The sequence below is a fragment of the Solanum lycopersicum genome, chromosome 12 (assembly GCF_036512215.1).
Source record: "Solanum lycopersicum chromosome 12, SLM_r2.1".
Classification (NCBI taxonomy): Eukaryota; Viridiplantae; Streptophyta; class Magnoliopsida; order Solanales; family Solanaceae; genus Solanum; species Solanum lycopersicum.
This window is the reverse complement of record NC_090811.1, coordinates 62320135-62340366: the sequence shown is the minus strand read 5'-3', so window position 1 is coordinate 62340366 and position 20232 is coordinate 62320135. Positions and strand designations below refer to the sequence as shown.

General features: G+C 30.5%; 1 long non-coding RNA gene across 1 annotated transcript; it reads left to right on the top strand.

Moving 5' to 3' along the window:
- Positions 1-19174: 19174 nt before the first annotated feature.
- Positions 19175-20000, top strand: LOC112940437 (uncharacterized). The gene is made up of 3 exons (XR_003244627.2): positions 19175-19247; positions 19512-19567; positions 19649-20000. It is a non-coding gene; the product is annotated as an uncharacterized lncRNA (long non-coding RNA).
- Positions 20001-20232: the final 232 nt, after the last annotated feature.

The window sequence follows — 20232 nt, the reverse complement described above, 5'->3', positions numbered from 1 at the left end:
GTAACTTGCGTGTAACTTTACACAAATTTTAAGTATATCAAAATTAGAATCTAGAATAAAAATATGACTATCTGAGTGTCGATAGACTCATAATTACTTATAATTATATTTCTTGTGTCCTATGATGTTTGTGCCTTATTTTTTTTTAAAAAAAAATAGTAATGTTATATCAGTAATTTTATACATTATGAGGGTTGTTTGACTAGTCTTTTCCTCTTCTGGATATTTCAAACGCTATTTTTCATTTCAATAATAAAAAAGAGTCAATAGGAGATTAATTTTGCTTATACAATATTATACTCACGTTGAAAGAACTGATTTCAATAATTCAATAATCTAGAAGAGCATAGATCTCAGTCGATAATAAAATTTAATATTTGGGTAAATTGTATTATTTTTTGTCGTTATATAATGGGGAAATTAAACAAGTACTTTATAAAAGTAAAATAATTACAAACATATGTCCTTTTACATTCATAGCCCACTTAATAACTACACTATATACTCCCAACTAATTTTGTTTAACTAATACTAAATGAGTATCATATACTGTATTGATATCATTAAGGTTGATAATTTCGCTTAAATTGATAATAAATCTGTGTGTATATATATATATATATATATATAATGATTTAGTATCAGTTTAACGAAATTATTAACCTTAATGATACCAATACACTAGCTATATGATACTCATTTAGTATCAATCAAACAAAAATTATCAGTCTTAATAAATGAGGGATATGAGTTATATTTTATTTTATTTTTAGAAAATGAGTATTTCTTGAATTATTTTGGATTGGTTATGACCCATTTATGAAGATTTTTCTTATTTAGTATCATACACCAATAATTTGAATGATATATCTACAAGAAAAGTAGGATATGAGATATAGTTACTATAAAAAGGGAGGATAAAGAATAAAATACGGTTATTAAATATAAGTAGAAGAAAATGAGAAGAAAATATCAAGATAACAACGTTATCATACTAAATTAATTATTTTATGTGAAATGTGACTTTTCGTCATTTACCTAATAATAAATTTAAATAATATAATATGATAAAATTTAAACAATAGTCAAAACAATGATAATGTTTAAACGAATACTATAATAGGATAACAACCATTCCAACAAGGTGTGGGATACAATTATATTGTTGCAAATAAGTATTATTGTACTACATTAATTGCACAAAAAAAATTAAATAATATTATGTGCACCTACTAAATTACATTTTTCTACTATAAATAAATTGAATGAGCGCTATATATTTTACTTTTTTATTCGTTTTGCTTCATTTAAGTATTGCAAAACTCTTAAAATATTTTCGGTACCAAAAGATGTACAAATTTGCTTGGAGAATATTAGAGTCAAGAGTTGTTCACCTAATGAGTTCACCTCAATATGAAAATTCAAAGTGAAAGGATATACACCAAAACTTAGCTTGTTTGGATGATTGTGTGGATAATATTCCTTTTCTTTTAATGCAAAGGATAAGTTATATTTTTTAACTATACGTAATTTATCTATGTGAACATTGCTAAGTCGTTAATATATGTAAAATAGGAAAGTTACTTCCTCATTAATGATTTACATTTATTTCAAGTGTTAGTTTCTTAACTTCGTAAGAAGACTTGAAGTTACTTTTGTATTATGACAAATTTGTCATTAAACTAAGAGTTATGTTTCATTACATTAATTATACGTTAGTTTCTTACATTCTTTTGATGATGAAACATAAATGATTTTCCTATTTAAGGAGTATCATTTCGGGGGCTAAACACGGAGAAGAAAAAAAAAGTCCTATCTTTCATTTACTCTCCCTCAACAATTTCTTTTAATTGGCTTGAATAATCTTTCATCCTATTGTGGATTTTTGGGCAATTATTTTTGTGCAACTCCAAAATTTCAGCCACAAGTTCACGTGTTTGAGAGTAATTGTAGAACCTTGGGGAGCGACCGGCTATAACGATTTGCATCTGAGTCGAGCCGAAATCGTTTTTAAGACAGTGGCTTGCCACGACACAGTGTTTGTGATAAGTTATTTATTACTTTATAAATTCAATCTGATATCAATATTATAATATTTTTTCCCAACAATTTGAAAGCGATTTTCTAACATACAGTATTGATAATGACTATTTCTTTGAAGAAAACTTTTAATGATTTGTCAAAACTTGAGCCTTTGGATGGAAATAATTTTAAGCGATGGTCACAAAAACTTTTAATTTTCTTTGAACAATTAGAAGATGATTATATTTTATATAAAGAACCGTCTATGATTGGTTCTAATACTACTACTGATTCTAGCAATGTTATAACTGTTGATAATGTTGTTAAAAAGAAGTTTGAAAAGGATAACAAAATTGTTAGAGAACAATTGCTAAATCATATGACTACCCCTTTATTTGATTTATTTTTAAACTATAAATCTGCCAAAGAAATATGGGATAGTTTGAAAAACAAATATGGTATTGATGATGCAGGAAAGAACAAATATATTGTCGGACAATGGATTAAATTTCAAATGGTTGATAATATGTCAATAATGGAACAAGTTCACGAATATGAGAACTTGACTGCTGATGTTTTCAACGAGGACATGACGATATGTGAGATATTTAAGGCTAATGTTCTGCTTGAAAAATTTTCACCATCTTGGAGTGATTATAGAAATCAATTAAAACATAAGAGAAAAAAAAAAATTAACCCTCTGAGAACTTATTAGTCACATGAGGAATGAAGAGGTGAACCTTCTCAAAGATAAGATGGAAGAACTTTCTCTTAATTCTTCTAAAACTAATCCCGTTGAATCTTCTGGTATTATTGTGAAAGACAGGTTCAAAGGCAAACAGAAGAAAGTCTCAAAAAAGAAACTTCAAAGAAGAAAAATCAATTCAACAAGCTAGAGAGTCAAATTCAAAAATTTAAGGGCTCTTGTTTTGTTTGTGAAAAAGTTGGTCACAGAGTTGTCAGGTGCTGAATCAAAGCGGGAAGGACAAAGTGATGTCCAAGTCAATCTTGTTGAGGGTAATGAAGTGATTGTTGCTGTAGTCGTTGAGGCAAATCTGGTGGCAAATAAAATTTACTGGGTGCCAGACACAGGCGCCTCAAAGCATTTCTGTGCCAATAAATAGTTATTCCATGACTTTGAGGAGTCTACTGATGGAGAGTGTGTATATATAGGTAATCCCACTACTGCTGTAGTGATGGATAAAGGAAAAGTTTTTCTTAAATTAACTTCTGAAAAGACATTATCCTTGAACAATGTTTTGTATGTTCCCTCCCTCTGTAGAAACTTAGTTTCCGAAGCACTTCTCAACAAAGTAGGCCTTAAACTTATTTTTCAAGCTGATAAAATAATTATTTCTCGCGGAGGAGACTTTGTTGGGAAGGGATATCTTAGTGGAGGATTATTTGTATTTGAACATTGTTCAAAAGATTGTCAATAATGCAAGCATTTTAAATTCTGCTTATATTGTTGAGTCTATAAATTTGTGACATGCTAGACTAGGTCATGTTAATATTGCTTCTATTAAAAGGCTTAGAAAAATGGAATTAATTTCTGTAATAAAAACTGATGATTTTTCTAAATGTCCTCTGTGTGTAAAAGCAAAGCATGCCAAGAAACCTATCAAATCTGTTATTAGTAGAAAGACTGAATTACTTGAATTAATACATTCAAATTTAGCAGATTTCAAGAACACTGTTAGCAAAGGTGGAAAAAATATTACATTACTTTTGTTGATGACTTTTCTAGATGCACTAAGGTATATCTTCTTAAGTCTAAAGATGAGACTGAAAGCATTTTTTTGAAATTCAAAGCAAAAGTGCAAAATCAATTAGACAGGAAACTCAAGAGATTTAGATCTGATAGGGGCGGTGAATATAATACTAAAACTCTACAATATTTTTGTGAGAAAAATGGTATCATACATGAGGTTAGTGCTCCATATACTCCCCAACAAAATGGTGTAGCCGAACGGAAAAATAGAACCCTTAAAGAAACGATGAACTCTTTTCTTTTAAGCTCTGCTCTATCTGACAATATGCGGGGAGAAGCAGTCTTGTCTGCATGTTATATATACTTAATAGAGTCCCGCATAAGAAGTTAGACAAGACCTCATATGAGTTGTGGAAATGATTTGCTCCTAGTTTGAAATTTCTGAAAGTGTGGGGGTGTTTGGCTAAGGTTGGTCTACCTGATTTTAAATGAGTAAATGTTGGTTCTAAGACTTCTAATACTATCTTTATTGGTTATGCTCAAAATAGTGTTGCATATAGATTTATGTCTCCAAATGATCAATCTATTTGTGAATCTAGAGATGCAGAATTTTTTGAGCATATTTTTCCTTGCCGGGTGATGTGCAAAATAATGCTTCTACGTCTATGTCTATTAATTCTCATGTTATACCTTCTTCTAGAGTTATTTATAATGAACATGAAAATGAACTTAGAAAGAGTAAGAGACGTAGAATTGAGATAAATTTTGATCTTGATTTTATCACTACTTTCTTAACTGAAAATTTTGATATTAATGTTTTAAATGATGAATTAGTGTCTATCTATTTAATAGAAGAAGATCATAAGACTTATGATGAAGTAATGAGATCAATTGATGTTATATTTTGGAAAGAGACTATTACAAGTGAGTTAGACTCTATAGTTTCTAATCACACTTGGGACTTGAATGATTTGCCTAAAGGTTGTAAACCCATAAGTAGCAAGTGGATATTTAAGAAGGAATTAAGACCTGATGGTACAATTGATAAATATAAGGCTAGACTTGTGATTAGAATTTTTAACAAAAAGAAAGGTGTTGATTACTTTGATACTTATTCTCCTGTGACTAAAATAGAGATCATAAAAACTCTTGTTGCTTTAGCCTCCATTCATGATTTAGTGGTACATCAAATTGATGTTAAAACAACATTTCTAAATGGTGCTTTATACGAAGAGATCTATATGACTCAACCAGAGAGTTTTGTGATTCCAAGACAAGAGGATAAAGTATGCAAATTGAGAAAGTCCTTATACAGACTAAAACAAGCACCTAAGCAATGGTATGAAAAATTTATTATCATATTAGTGGATAATTACTTTATTGTAAATTCAACTGATACATGTGTTTATTCTAAGATGATAGGTTCAGATTGTGTCGTTATATGTTTATATGTATGACATGTTAATCTTTGGTCCTAAAGTTAATGTAATGAGACTAAGAACTTTTTGTCTTCTAAATTTGAAATAAAAGACCTTGGTAAAGAAGATGTGATTTTGGGAGTTAAAATCAAAAGAACAGCTAATGATTTCTCTTTGTGTTGGTCTCATTACATTGAAAAAATGTTGAAAAAGTTTGATTGTTTTGATATAGTTTCAGTGAGAACTCCTTATGATCCTAGCATACACTTGAAAAAGATTAAAGAATCTAGTGTTTCTCAAATTGAATATGCTAAAATAATTGGGAGCATAATATTTCTCATGAACTATACTCAGGCTGATATGGTTTATGTTGTTAGTAGATTGAGTAGATATACTCATAATCCCAGTAGTGAACACTGGAATGCTCTTCATCGGTTGCTAAGGTATTTGAGAGGTACTATGAGTTGGTGTTTGCATTTTAACAAAGAACCTGTTGTTTTAGAAGGTTTTTGTGTTGCAAATTGGGTAACTGACAATGATGAAGTTAGCTCCACCAGTGGCTATGTGTTTACTTTGGGTGCAGGTGCTATTTCATGGAAGTCTTCCAAACAGACTTATATAGAACGTTCTACCATAGAATCAGAATTCATTGCTCTCGAGTTGGCAGGGCAAGAAGCTGAGTGACTGAGAAATCTTTTGGCAGATACGCCTTTGTGGGGAAGACAAGCTTCACCAGTTTCTCTTTATTGTGACTCATAGGCAGCAATTTGAATAGCCAAAAATAATGTGTACAATGGAAAAAAGAGACATTCGCATCAGACATGGTGCAGTTAAACAGTTGTTGACACTGGTTTATTTCCTTGGAATATGTAAGGTCTGAAAGAAATTTGACGGATCCTATGACTAAGGGATTAACAAGGAAAATAATCCTTGAAATGTCGAGGGGGATGGGGCTAAATCCCATTGATTGAGGTAATGCAGTGGAACTGTTAGGCCTTAATATACACCATATTTTCTATCCCCCTATGGCGTGACGCAGTGTTTTATAAGGTTGAGCTTCTTTTGCTCTTAATGAACCTATAGCCTTAAATTGGTCTATTTGAGATAGACTTCATGGAATCAGCTACTTGAGTGTAAAAGTGTGGTCGCTTTTTATGAAAGAATTGGGTCGTCTTTCTAGAGCACTCATAAGACCCAAGGTTTGTGTGCATGACCATAAAAGCACTTTGTTGTGTCGCGGAGTTTGCATGAAAAATCAAGGATATGGTATATGTTGTGGGGGTCTCAACTTATGTCCATTTAGTTCAAGAGCACTTCACTTTATAGATATGTGTTGTTGCCTCATTTCACTATGTGTCAATTCAAATCGAAAGATATTGACACTTAAGTACATGTTCCTTTCTTTTGCCCAGAAATTATTCTTAGTCTTTATCTTTGCATTAGTGGAGGATTGTGGATAATATTCCTTTTGTTTTAATGCAAAGGATAAGTTATATCTTTTAACTCTCCGTAATTCATCTATGTGAACATTGCTAAGTTGTTAATATATGTGAAATAGGAAAGTTACTTCCTCAATAATGTCTCACATTTATTTCAAGTGTAAGTTTCTCAACTTCGTAAGAAATATTCAGAAGACTTGAAGTTACTCTTGTATTATGATAAATTTGTCATTAAAGTAAGAGTTATGTTTCATTACATTAATTATACGTTAGTTTCTTACATTCTTTTGATGCATGAAACATAAATGATTTTCCTATTTAAGGAGTATCATTTTGGGAGCTAAACACAGAGAAGAAGAAAAAGTCTATCTTTCATTTTCTCTCCCTCAATAATTTCCTTTATTGGTAAATGATCTCTGGATTGATCAGTAGATCCTTTCAGTTGGCTAGAATCAGTTACTTGAACGAAACTAGATCTTGTGGAATCATATTGAAAATTTGACAATACATTCTGTACCTTGCTAAAAAAACTGATTTTTATTTACCAAACACATTGTCTAACCAAATCAAATTCTTTTTCGATACGTTTCTCAAAAAATTTGATTTGGACGGATTCTTCACCTAGCTAACGAAGAATCTTTGCGGAATCGCTACATATGAAATTGAGCACAATTTTGTAAAGAAATAGCCGCCATCCATATCCCAATTCCATTAATTTAATATGTCATTTCTAGTCTATCTCTTTCTATTTCTTTTCTATATATAGAAAGTTCAAAATCATCATATAATAATCTAGAAATTGCAATAGAAAAGAAATAAGGGAGGTTTGTGATGATTTTTCAATCTTTTCTACCTGCAGGCTGCAACTCGCCTGCATTATGTCAGAATCGCCGATCAGTCATACCGCGGTGAATTTGTTCTCGGGCCTTGTACACACTGCCCGTCACACTATGGGAGCTGGCCATACTCGAAGTCGTTACCTTAACCGCAAGGAGCGGAATGTCGAAGCCAAGGCTAGTGACTGGAGTGAAGTGGTAACAAGGTAGTTGTACTAGAAGGTGCGGCTGGATCACCTCCTTTTTCAGGGAGAGCTAATGCTTGTTGGATATTTTGGTTTGACACTTTGAATAATCCTTCATCCTATTTTGGATTTCTGGGCAATTATTTTTGTGCAACTCTAAACTTTCAGCCACAAGTGCACGTGCTTGAGAGTAACTGTAGAACCTTGGGGAGCGACCGGCTACAACAATTTGCACCGGAGTCGAGCCGAAAACGCTTTCAAGCCAGTGGCTTGTCACGACACAGTGTTTGTGATAAGTTATTTATTACTTTACAATTCCAATCTAATATCAATATTGTAATATTTTGTCCCAACAGATTTTATATTTTGTTGTGTTATTAGTTTAATAAATATAATATTTGTTTTTGACAAATAGTTAAATTATTGTATCATAGTGGTAAAATTCATTTTTATGTAATGATGAAAAGTCACATTTTATTTAACAAGTGATTTGATGTGATTAAATTGTTACCTTATTAAAAAAAATAATTTTTTGTTGTTTGTTATCTAACAATTTTATTTTATCCTTTATCATATCTTTTTTATAACAACTCTGCCTAGTATCTTATTTTTTGTATAGACTTTATGCAAAGTATAAGACAAAAAAAAATATCCATACATTGTATTCATCTAAACACTACACTACACCATAATTTGATGCATAGTAAACAATATGTAATAACCTTCCAAATAAAGTGTAAATGCACCACACCAAAAATGAACTTTAGCGGTAGTTAATTAATGACAAAATCTTAATTACAATTAAACATATTTTTAGAGGCAATTAATACTCCTTGTAAATGTCCCTAAATCCTATAATGACATTGGATCCAATGACAATTAACTAGTGTCAGTAAATGTAGCCGTACTGAAAGGTGCGCACGTGTTTGAGAGTAACTGTGGAACCTTGGGGAGCGACCGGCTACAACGATTTGCACCGGAATCAAGTCAATATGCTTTCAAGAAAGTTGATTGCCACGACACAGTGTTTGTGATAAGTTATTTATTACTTTATAATTTCAATCTAATATCAATATTGTATTAGTTTTTCCCAACATATTGTGTATTTTGTTGTGTTAAAAGTTAAATTTATCGTATCATATTGGTAAAATTCATTTTTATGTAAAGATGAAAAGTCGCATTTTATTTAACAAGTGATTTGATGTGATTAAATTGTTACCTTATTAAAAAAATTTCATTTTTTGTTTGTTTGTTATCTAACAATCTTATTTTATACTCTATCATATCTTTTTACAATAACATTACCTAGTATCTTATTTTTTGTATAGGCTTTTTTCAAAGTATGAGACAAAAAAATAATATATTCATATATTGTATTCATCTAAACACTGCACCATAATGTGATACATAATAAAACATTATGTAATAACCATCCAAACAAAGTGTAAATGCACCACACCAAAAATAAATTTTAGCGGTAATTAATTAATGACAAAATCTTAATTATCATTAAATATATTTTTAGAGGCAATTAATACTCCTTCTAAATGTCCCTAAATCCTATAATGACATTGAATCCAATGACAATTAACTAATGTCAGTAAATGTTTTATCTATCATTATAAATGAGTGGGGGTATTGAAAATGAGTCCAAATATAGATAATCCATCCAGAACTTTATGGGTAGGACTCAAGATAATTTGAATCTGGTCAATCTCACCATATTCAAGTATTAACACATTTTGAAAGAATATTTAATTTAGACAAATTTAATTTTCAATTTTAACCTATTTTAAGACTCTTTACTTGCATTGGTTTATGTATGTTCTCATATTGATATCTTCTAGGATATATCTATCAATTTGTAAGTTATTTTTTTATTTGTTTGAGTTGAAATTCAAATTATAGTTATAAAAGCTAAATAATAATATCTTAAACTTATTGAGATTAAGCGGATCAAATTGGAGGGGTCATGACCCACTCAACTTTTAGACACCATTTGAGCCCATACATAGTAAATTTGACGGGGTCATGACCCAACCCGATTTCTACTATAACTCATTTTAATATATTTTAAAATTATGTGAATAAGCAAACATATACTAGCTAATTAAATACATAGCTATAGTTTAACTAATTTACAATTCGCCAATAACATTTCGAGTCAATTATGGGGGTTGCAGTTCAAGTTTGTATAATCGTTACTAATAATTCTTCGTTTGATTTGTATTTGTATATGATGGTTTGTATTTGTATATGACAATGATTTCTTTTGATTTTTCTATTTTATCATGATATTCATTCAATCTTTTGTGTATAACTTTTTAAAGTTTGTACAAACGTTTAGTTTTTGAAATTTATATAAAATAATTTGTGTAACTTGTATAATGTAATTTGCATACTATACTTTTTATACCTGCTTAAGGTTTAGATATTTGTGTTTGTATAAATTTTTTATTTTGAGTTTTATCATATTTAAATCAAATATGAATGAAAATAACTGAACTATATAAACACTCACGAATTATATAAACGTATCCGTGAATTATACAAATAATGTGTGAATTATACAACAAGTAAGCTATGACTATTACCCGAAAATATGCAAACTATAGTTAATGAGCCTAATTAAGTTTAATAAAGTGACTATTTGCGAAATTTCCCCTTTTAATATCCGCAAATATTGCTTTCTTTATTAGGATCATTTTTCTTTGATATCACTTTTCTTTTTTATTACTATTTTTATTTGTTGCATTTAGATTGAGTATTTTATTTATAAACAACATTTCTATCTCCATAAGATAGTATAAGGTTTGCATAAACTCTACCTCAACAAGATAGAATAAAGTCTATATACAATCTATCTTCTCCAATCCTCACTTATGAGATTTGATTGAGTATGTTTTCACTAAGAAAATATTTTAAATCAACTCAATGTATAAAAACCGCTAAAAGTTGTAGCAACTTTAGATGCAATGACATAAATTTAATTATTTAAAAAATTATTTTTTATGAAAAAATGAAAATTTTATCATCTTTAAATATCTCTTTCATTACAGTGACTATCGTAGAGTGAAAGGATATACACATTTATTGTTGAAACTTTCATGTGAATTTTCGATGCCAAAAAACGTGCCAAGTGTCACTTCACGTCAATTCTTAGTAAGATTTTGCATCCGGATAGGGGCGAAAAAGTCTACAGTTTTGGAGAAGTTTGTAAAAAACTCTAGCAGCCCCTAGATCTTTCTAGAAGGCTTTGGAGAGTTCTAGAAGGAAGACTAGATATTTTCTAGGATTACCTTGGAAAATCCTCAAAAGTGTAGAATTCCCTACAAAGGGACCAAAGTGTAAATAACTTATGGACTTGTAAGTAATTTTTATTTACACTTTAGCCTCCTAGGAAGTAGTAAAAATAGAGGAGATCTCATTTGTAAATCATCCAAGAAAGTTGTAAGCAATCTTCCCAGCAATATAAGTCTTCTTCCAAAATTCTCTTAGTCTTCCTTTCATTGTCTTAGCGATCTTAATATAAAAAGGCTTACCTGAGCTTACAAGATCGTGAAAGATTCGTGAGTAAGTTGTCAAGTGACGCACTGAGTCTCAGCAAATACTCTAAGTCCGTGACAATGTGGTATCAGAGCAAGGTTTGATACTAAGGAAATGACTAACGAAGGAGACATAAACGGCAGTAGCACCACCAACGTCTGTATGGATGGTGGAAAGAAGAACCGATTGGGAAAGAAACATCAAAAGGGTAATGAGGAGTTGCTGCCCGATCCCACGCCTAGCGAGGTGCTAACATATCATCCATCATCGATTACCGAAGCAAGTGACAAAAAATGGGCGAAGACGCCATAGATGTCACCGCTGGAGATTAATGGTTTGCAAGGGTGGAAGTGGCATGGCAGACCGTGGATATATTAGGCAGGTGCATGAATGTGGCCGACGACAAGTTCAAGACCCTTGAGAACTTCACATTTTAGGAGATCGAGAGCATACCTAAGGAGTTGGAGGATCGACAGCGGGCTGAGTTCGAGATGAATGAGGTTATCACTTCCTTGGAGTGTCGGCTCATGGAGTCATTAAGCACGATTGAGACCATGAAGGCCGAGATAAAAGCACTCAATAAAGGTGCGGAAGTTGGAGGATCGTCATCGTTCGACCGAGATAGAGAGGCCAAGGTCGAGGCTCCTAAGCCACTTATGTTCAAAGGCGTTAATGACGTGCAAGAGGTGGAGAATTTCTTGTGGCACTTGGAGAATTACTTCAAGTGTAATCGAGTGAAGAACGACGAAAATAAGATCAATACAGTTGTATTGTATCTTTCGGAGATGTCCATGCTATGGTGGAGGCGTAAAGCGTCAGAAATAGAAAAGTGGTGTTGCACCATCAACACTTGGGAGCAATTCCGCAAGGTTTTCAAGAAAACCTTTTTCCCTAACAACGTCATCTATGAGACGAAGCGCAAGTTTATGGAGCTGAAGCAAACAGGTAGTATGCGTGTATATGTTCAGGAGTTCACCACCCTCACGGTTCAGATTCCCAACCTCACAGATGAAGATATGTTGTTCCATTTCATGGATGGGCTGCAAAGTTGGGCTAGGTCTAAGTTGGAACGCTGACAGGTCAGGACTATCGGTGAAGCCATCACGCAATCCGAATCTTTGACAGACTTCAGGAACGAAAAACCTTACAAAGCCGGAGGAGACAAAGTGAGAGATAGTCATGACCATGGTGGGGGAGATCGTGGCAAAAGCGAGGTGCAGCGGCTACATCCTAAGATTGCAAGAAATCAGGATGTCATGGCAACACGGAGAGAAATACAAAGGTTGCCAAAAGAGGTGGTTGCTACATATGTGGTAGGATGCATGGCTATGCGAGGTGCCCTAAACTGAAGAGCCTTGGTGCTAACCTGCGAGAGCGGAAAGAGAAGGAAGCACATGAGCAAGAACAAGGCGCGGAGACAACACAGTTGGGCTTGATAGGACTATGCGGAGCTATCACCAAGCAACCAGGGAAGCCGAGAGTATGTGGCGTGCAATATGTCGACATCACGATCAATGGAAAACAAGCTCGTGCTATGGTCGACACAGGTGCAGAGGTCAATATCATGACCAAAACGGCAGCGACAAGGTTAGGACTACTTTGCAATCCAAGTAATGCCCAATTGAGGACAGTCAATGCACTTCCGACTCCCGTGAGTGGACTCGCGCATGGAGTAAACATCACGCTAGGCGAGTGACAAGGTAAGACCAACTTTACTGTCGCTTCTTTACATCTCTTTGACATTATTCTTGGGCAAGAGTTCTTCCAGCAGTGCCACACGGTGATCGATCCTTACCTCCAACGACTTCTGATCATAAAGCAAGGAGAAACATGAATATTTCCCATGGTTAAGGCACCGAAGACAGAAGGACAGGTCCGACTAACGGCTATACAGCTCAAGAAAAATCCTAAGAAGGAGAAGTCGATATTTGTATCCACCATTACAAGTTCAAAAGAAGACAATGGTGCTAAGAAGTCCTTGCCATCGTTCACGAAGAAAAATTCAAGAGGGAACAATGTGGTGATGCCAAAGAATCAATTGAAGGAGTTGTGCAAGGGAATTGCTCGAATCAATGGACTATTAGTCGCGCATACGAGAAGACAAGACTTGGTTGTCGATGTTACAACGATGCGACACGATCGTCGCATCAATAGGTGGGGAAGAGGGTCACGTCCCGCTAATTCTCAGTAAGATTTTTCATCCGGATATGGGCGAAAAAGTCTATAGTTTTGGAGAAGTTTGTAGAGAACTCTAAAAGCCCTTAGATCTTTCTAGAAGGCTTTGGAGAGTTCTAGAAGGAAGACTAGATATTTTCTAGGAAAACTTTGGAAAATCCTAGAAAGTGTAGAATTCTGTAGAAAGGGACCAAATTGTAAATAAGTTAGGAAATTGTAAGTAATTTTTATTTACACTTTAGCCCCCTAGGAAGTAGTATAAATAGAGGGGCTCTCATTTGTAAATCATCCAAGAAAGTTGTAAATAATCTTCGAGGGGCTCTCATTTGTAAATCATCCAAGAAAGTTATAAGCAATCTTCGAGGGCTCTCATTTGTAAATCATCCAAGAAAGTTGTAAGCAATCTTCCCAGCAATATAAGCCTTCTTCCAAAATTCTGTAAGTCTTCCTCTCGTTCTCTTAGCGATCTTAGTATAAAAGGGCTTACTTGAGCTTACAAGATAGCGAAAGATTCGTGAGTAAGTTGTAAAGTGCCGCAAGGAGTCTTAGCAAATACTCTAAATCCGTGACACAAGGACTTGAGAAAATAATGACATTTAAATTCTTCACTTATAGTCATCTACTGGACATTAATATATATTATATTATGATTAAAAAATGTCGTAATGATGTGGTAAGTATTCTTTCGTTCTTGATCGGAGATATCAAATTTGAGTCTATGGGAGTGCTTCTCAAATTTAGTTGGATCTCTAATTCCTTAAGGCTTAATTTGACCATTAACATTATTCTCATGGTTTTGTATTTTTCACTTGTGATAATCTAATAATATAGAATTGATATATCGGAAAAAACCTAAAATACCCTCGAAGTATTAGAAATTGTATGAAACTACCCTCCATCCACCTATTGGCTCCAAAATGCCTTTTTCACCAACCTATTGGCTCCAAAATACTCTTGTCATTCACCTTTGAGTTCAAAATTGATCACTTATTTAACAGTTTCAAATTTAAACTATTTAAATATTTCTTAAAAATACTTGGCGCTCAACTATTGGATATAATTTAATTTCTTAATATCATTTATAAACCAACTCATTATTCACCCATGACTCACCCAATTAATAAACCAACTCTAATGTCAAAATCACCCTAAACACTACTAAAACACGACGAAATTACAGATTCCTAAAAATAACATTCAAAATTATCCGAGTCCGAATTGAAACCCCAATTAAATTTAGGTTGAGCCGCTTATTTAGGAGGACACTTTCAATAGGATTCTCTTTCAAACTTGAATTCGAATTTTATGATTAAATGTAAAGAAGTAGTACATCCCGAATTAATTCTGCACTTTTTTTAAATATAATATCATAAATATTTGTTATTTATTTTAAAATATTAAAACTTTAATATATATTTTTTTAAAATGGTTATCAATTAAGTAACATCACATAATTGAGACGAATGAATAATTAAAATAAACATAGTCAGACTTTTAAGTTTATCGATAATTTTTAATTAGACACTTGAATTATGTGGTCAATTTTGAACCCAAAGGTGGATACAAGGGTATTTGAGTAATTTCCCTAGATAGTCACCCATGCTTGAGAAATTACCTAGGAATATCACTTATGTTTGTTTTAAGACTACAATATCACCCAACTTTGTCAATTTTCCTCAAAATATACTTGACACAAAAAAATACATTATATCTCTCCTACTAGGGTGTCATGTCCCATTTTTTAACTTATTATTAATATTTTTCTAATTCTTTTAAAGAACTGGAGGAACCCACATATTTTCTTGAAGAACCGGAGGAGCTCATATTACAGTTCTTAATGTAATTTTTTTTTACTAGGCATAATATGTGAATTTGTCTATTTTTTTTTAAAAAAAATCTATCGATATGTAATAGAAGAAGTAAAATGTGTCACATGTCAGCACCATAAATATTCAAGAATTTTAATTTTTCAAAAAAACATTTTAAATATGCTCTAAAAATACAATTAAAAAAACATGAATTTTAATGTAGCTATTTAAAAATAAAATAAAAGTTCTTTTGTTAAAAAAAAAACTGTAACGACAAAAAATAGATGATATTTAAATGCCTCTAATTTCAATTTTAAAGGAAAAAAATGAAATTGAACTATTTTGTTTTATAAAAACAGTAATGGCTATTACAAGAAAAAAATGAAAGATCTTTAAGTGCTTCAAATTTCAATTTTTAAGATTAAAAACTGAAAACTAAAAATTGAATTATTTTATAAAAAACTGTAATGTCTTTTTATATTTATCACAGTTTCAGTGATTTTAGGGAGTGCTCCAACAAACTATCTAAATAGGAAACGAAAAAAGTGCACCATAGAATGACTACAATAATTATTTAAAAATTAATTTTAAAAACTTTTAAAAAATAATAATTATCATTAAAAACTTATTTTTAAAAAATAGTTAAAACAGTCCATTACAGTTAGTTGTAGAAATGGGTACTGTTTTTTTCATTCATTTTTAAAATTTATCTTTGTATATTTAAAAAACAAAACATTTTCAAAAAACATAAATAGAAAACAATATTTTTAAAAATAACATACTGCAACCTAACGTTTAAATAGGTTTAAAACATCTTTTTTTAATAATAATAAATAAATAATGTGACATGGCATTCTAATAGAAGAGAGATAATGTATTTTTTGTGTCAAGTATAGTTTGAGGAGAATAGGTAAAGTTGGTGATATTGTAGTCCTAAAACAAACATAAGTGATATTTCTAGATAATTTTCCAAACATGGGTGACTATCTAGAGAAATTACTCAAGGGTATTTTGGAGCCAATAGGTGGATGAGAAGGGTATTTTTGAGCCAATAGGTGGATGAGAAGGGTATTTTGGAGTCACTAGGTGGATTGATGGTAGTTTTGTACCATTTCTGATACTTCAAGGGTATTTTAGGTCATATTCCGTTGATATATTAAACATATACATAATACTAAAAAATATTTTAGCAATCTTATAGGAAATTTATTGAAATTTCACTAGTTTAGGAACTAATTACTTCGGTATATGTTAGTTAATATTATTAATATTACTGAATTTTGGTGCATTCATATACATCTAGTGACACACTAGATACATGTATCTCGAGATACATGCGGTCAAAATTAGGTATAATTTGTTCTTGATAGACTATATTCAATTGGTTTTGCATGTATCTAGAATATACAAACAGATCTCTACCACTCCCTCTCATCTCGTTCCCTTCTCTCATATCTCGTGAGCGTATTTCATAAATCATATACATGTTGATCACACCAGATATATGCATATAGTGTGTATCTAATGTGATTCACATGTATTAGGGATACAAAGACATATCTCTCTAGCCTCTCTCCTATTCTTGCTCGCTCTCTGCCAAATTTCATGTATTTGATAGCAAAAGTTATGTGTCTAGGTGTATTTGAATTGAAATCAGATGTGAAATTATTAAATAATGAGATAAAATAGAATTGTTACAAAATGTGACGAAAATTATTAAATATAATAGAAATATTTGTATGATTAGATAGTGTTTCCATCTTATTAGCTTAACATATCGTAGAATTTTTTAGGGAATTTTACACAAATCACATTGTGTTAAGAGTTAATTACATTTTATCCCTATTTTTTTTTTCAAATTATAAAAATTTCTTAAATTTGTTGAAAATCCAGAAGGGGCGGATGGTACGAAATGTTTTCAAATGGTACGAAATTTTAGATATAAAATAAATTGTGAATTTAGAGGTGATTTTTCTAATTATTCAATTAGATTAACAAACTGTAAATAGTTTTTTGGGTATTCATTAGGAGACCCGACTCAACCCCTAGGCTACAGAAGAAAAAATATAAATAAACAAATAAATAAATAAATAAATATATATATATATATATATATATATATATATATATATTTGCTGTTTTAGTTATAAGAAGACGCCGATTTACAAAGAAGAAAAATCAATTCAACTTTCAAGGGAAAAAATCATTTTTTAGGAATCGCTACTTAATTCTTAAAAGAAAATTAAAAAAAATTTGAGTTGATTTCAAAAAATTTAAACACGAAAATCATTTGAAGTTTCGAATAAAGACACAAAAATCACATTTTCATTTAAAGAAGATTTTTTTTAGGGTAATTGAAATGGCTGTTATTATATGGTTATCGAATGATTTAAAAATTTGGCTAATTTTCAAAGAAAGTATAGACACAAAAAATTTATTTAAGGAAGTTATGATTTTCACACTTTTTGAATTTTTTTTTTTTTTGAAAAAAGCACATTTTGTCCAAAAAGATGACTAGGTAAAGAAATTCAACCATATGCTTTAGATAAAATGGAGATAGGCAAGTGTTTATGAGTGTTTATTTTTTGAAAAATTATTATAAATAAGTCAATAACCAAAAGAATTCATCTTTTAGGGTATTTGAATTGAGTTATAATCAAATTAATATCGAATAAAACAAACAAGAATTAAATATAATAAATACAATTAAAAGAAGAAGGAAAATTATATGAATTGATACAATTTAATAAATAATTATTGATTTTAGCGAAATTTTTTTCTTATTGCCGTTTATAGCAATAATATGTTAAATCTGCAATATTTATTAAAAGTGAATTATGTATGTAATATATATGAATTATAATTGTTTTTGAAATATATTATGTTTGTTTGGTAAAAAATTGACACATTATATTAAAATGTGTGATAAATATATCATCCATTATTCAAAACTTGTATTATATGTGAATAATAAATTGCTCTTTGTAATATGTATTAAACTTGTATTATAAATGAATTAAAAGTGATCAAGTAAAAAAAAATTATTGTTGCTACAAATGATAAATATTCTTTTATTATAATATATTTACATAAGTTTCCAATAATAAAGAAAATAAATATTGGCAAATCTAATTTATGTTCGTCTGGAGCTGATTGTGTTGATCTTAGATTTTTGGCCCAATTCATCGCTGTCCGAAATGAACTTGGGCTTAACCCCCTTTTTTGGGAAAATTATATAGAATAAAATAAGGAAACTTTAGCTAACTAGCCAAAAAAATCAACTTATTTAGTGATAATGTCCATACTTAAATAATATTAGTAAACATGTCAAAAATGTCACTATTTTAAAAATAAATAATTATTATTATATTATTAATATTTTCTCTCTCTTTATTTACACCATTTTTTTTCTCTCCCATAAATTATATATATTCCTATATTTGAGTAATTAGATATATACTAATTATATTTTAGAATTTCTCTCTCTTATATTAAGATTATTATTAATTTATATCGATATATTTATTACAAATCAATTCCACAACTTCCAAGATTTATTTTCACTTTATTAATAAAATATTTTCACTATCTTTATAACATTTTTTCAAAATAAATTATGCATTGATTCCCGAATTTTTCTTTTATATTTATTAATATTAAACTTATCACATTCCCAGATTTTAGTTGGGATTGTCACGTTATCTCTCTTACACTCTCTTTCTAGATTTTTAATTGTGTTGTCACGTTATATCTTAACCCTCTTTAATAGATAATTCAACAACTTTCAATGCATTATTTTCACTTTTATTATTAAAATATTTTCTCTCTCTCTAAAACCCCTTTTTCAGGACTAATTCTTCAGAATATCTTTTTAGTTGGGATTGTCACGTTATCTCTTTTACACTCTCTTTCCAGATTTTTAATTGTGTTGTCACGTTATATCTTAACCCTCTTTAATCGATAATTCAACAACTTCTAATGCATTATTTTCACTTTTATTAATAAAATATTTTCTCTCTCTAAAACCCCTTTTCCAAAACTAATTCTTCAGAATATCTTTTTTAATTTTCAACTCTTAATCTTCCATGATTTTCGTTTGAATTGCAGGTTAGCTCTCTAACATTCTTCAACAGACACAACATCTTCAAAATCAATTTATTCATATATCATCAAATCCCCAGATTTACGCTTCAATTTCTTTAAATTCGAATTTTTCTATTTTACGTCATTCTCAAGTAATTCCGTTTGAAGGTTTGATTTGGAGATTCACATTAAGTTGATTATTATGTTCTTCATATTACTTTTTGACTACTTACTTATTTTATTTTTTAATTTTTTTAATTTTATTGTTGTTCTTAAATTATTTTTTAGGGTTTAATAATATCAAATTCACTCTTCAATGGATGCATTCAAAAGAGTTACTAGAGGTATTGTGAAAAAAAAAATCACAGTCCTTCTGAGTTACATAGTTTAATTTTTTTTCACTCAAGAAATAAACAACAATGTAGGTTCATCTTCTAAGTCTAAGGAGGTTATACGAGGTGGAAAAATGGCTAAACCTGTCGAGGTGCAAAATTTCACAGAATTTCATGAAGTTGAAGAAGAACAATTTTTTGGAGAAGAGATAATTTTTTTTTGCATGTGTTGTGTATTGCATGTTTAGTTTAATTTGTTTAGTAATTTTTAAGATTGAAAAAAATACATGTTACAATGAATTTGAAAGAGTATTTGGAATGTTTAGTCTGTTATAGTCTCTATGTATTTTTGTATTGGAAAATTTTTTGACTGTCATTTATGTAATTCTGTTCCTCTTTTTTGTATTAGTTGTCAATGAAATACAGCTTCCAAGTTTGATTGTCTATTTACTATTATCATATACATTTGTAAGTGTATTCGAAATTTTCATCTTGTTATAGTTATTTTTTTTTTTACTTTTTTCATAGTTCTAATGTTTTTTGTATTCACTATTATAGTTAGCATGTATTTCTGTATTTAATATGTTTATTGTATTTTTTTTGTCAATGTAACAAATTTTATAAGTTTGATTGTGTATTTACTATTATATTGAGTTCTGTTGATGTTTTAGTCAAGT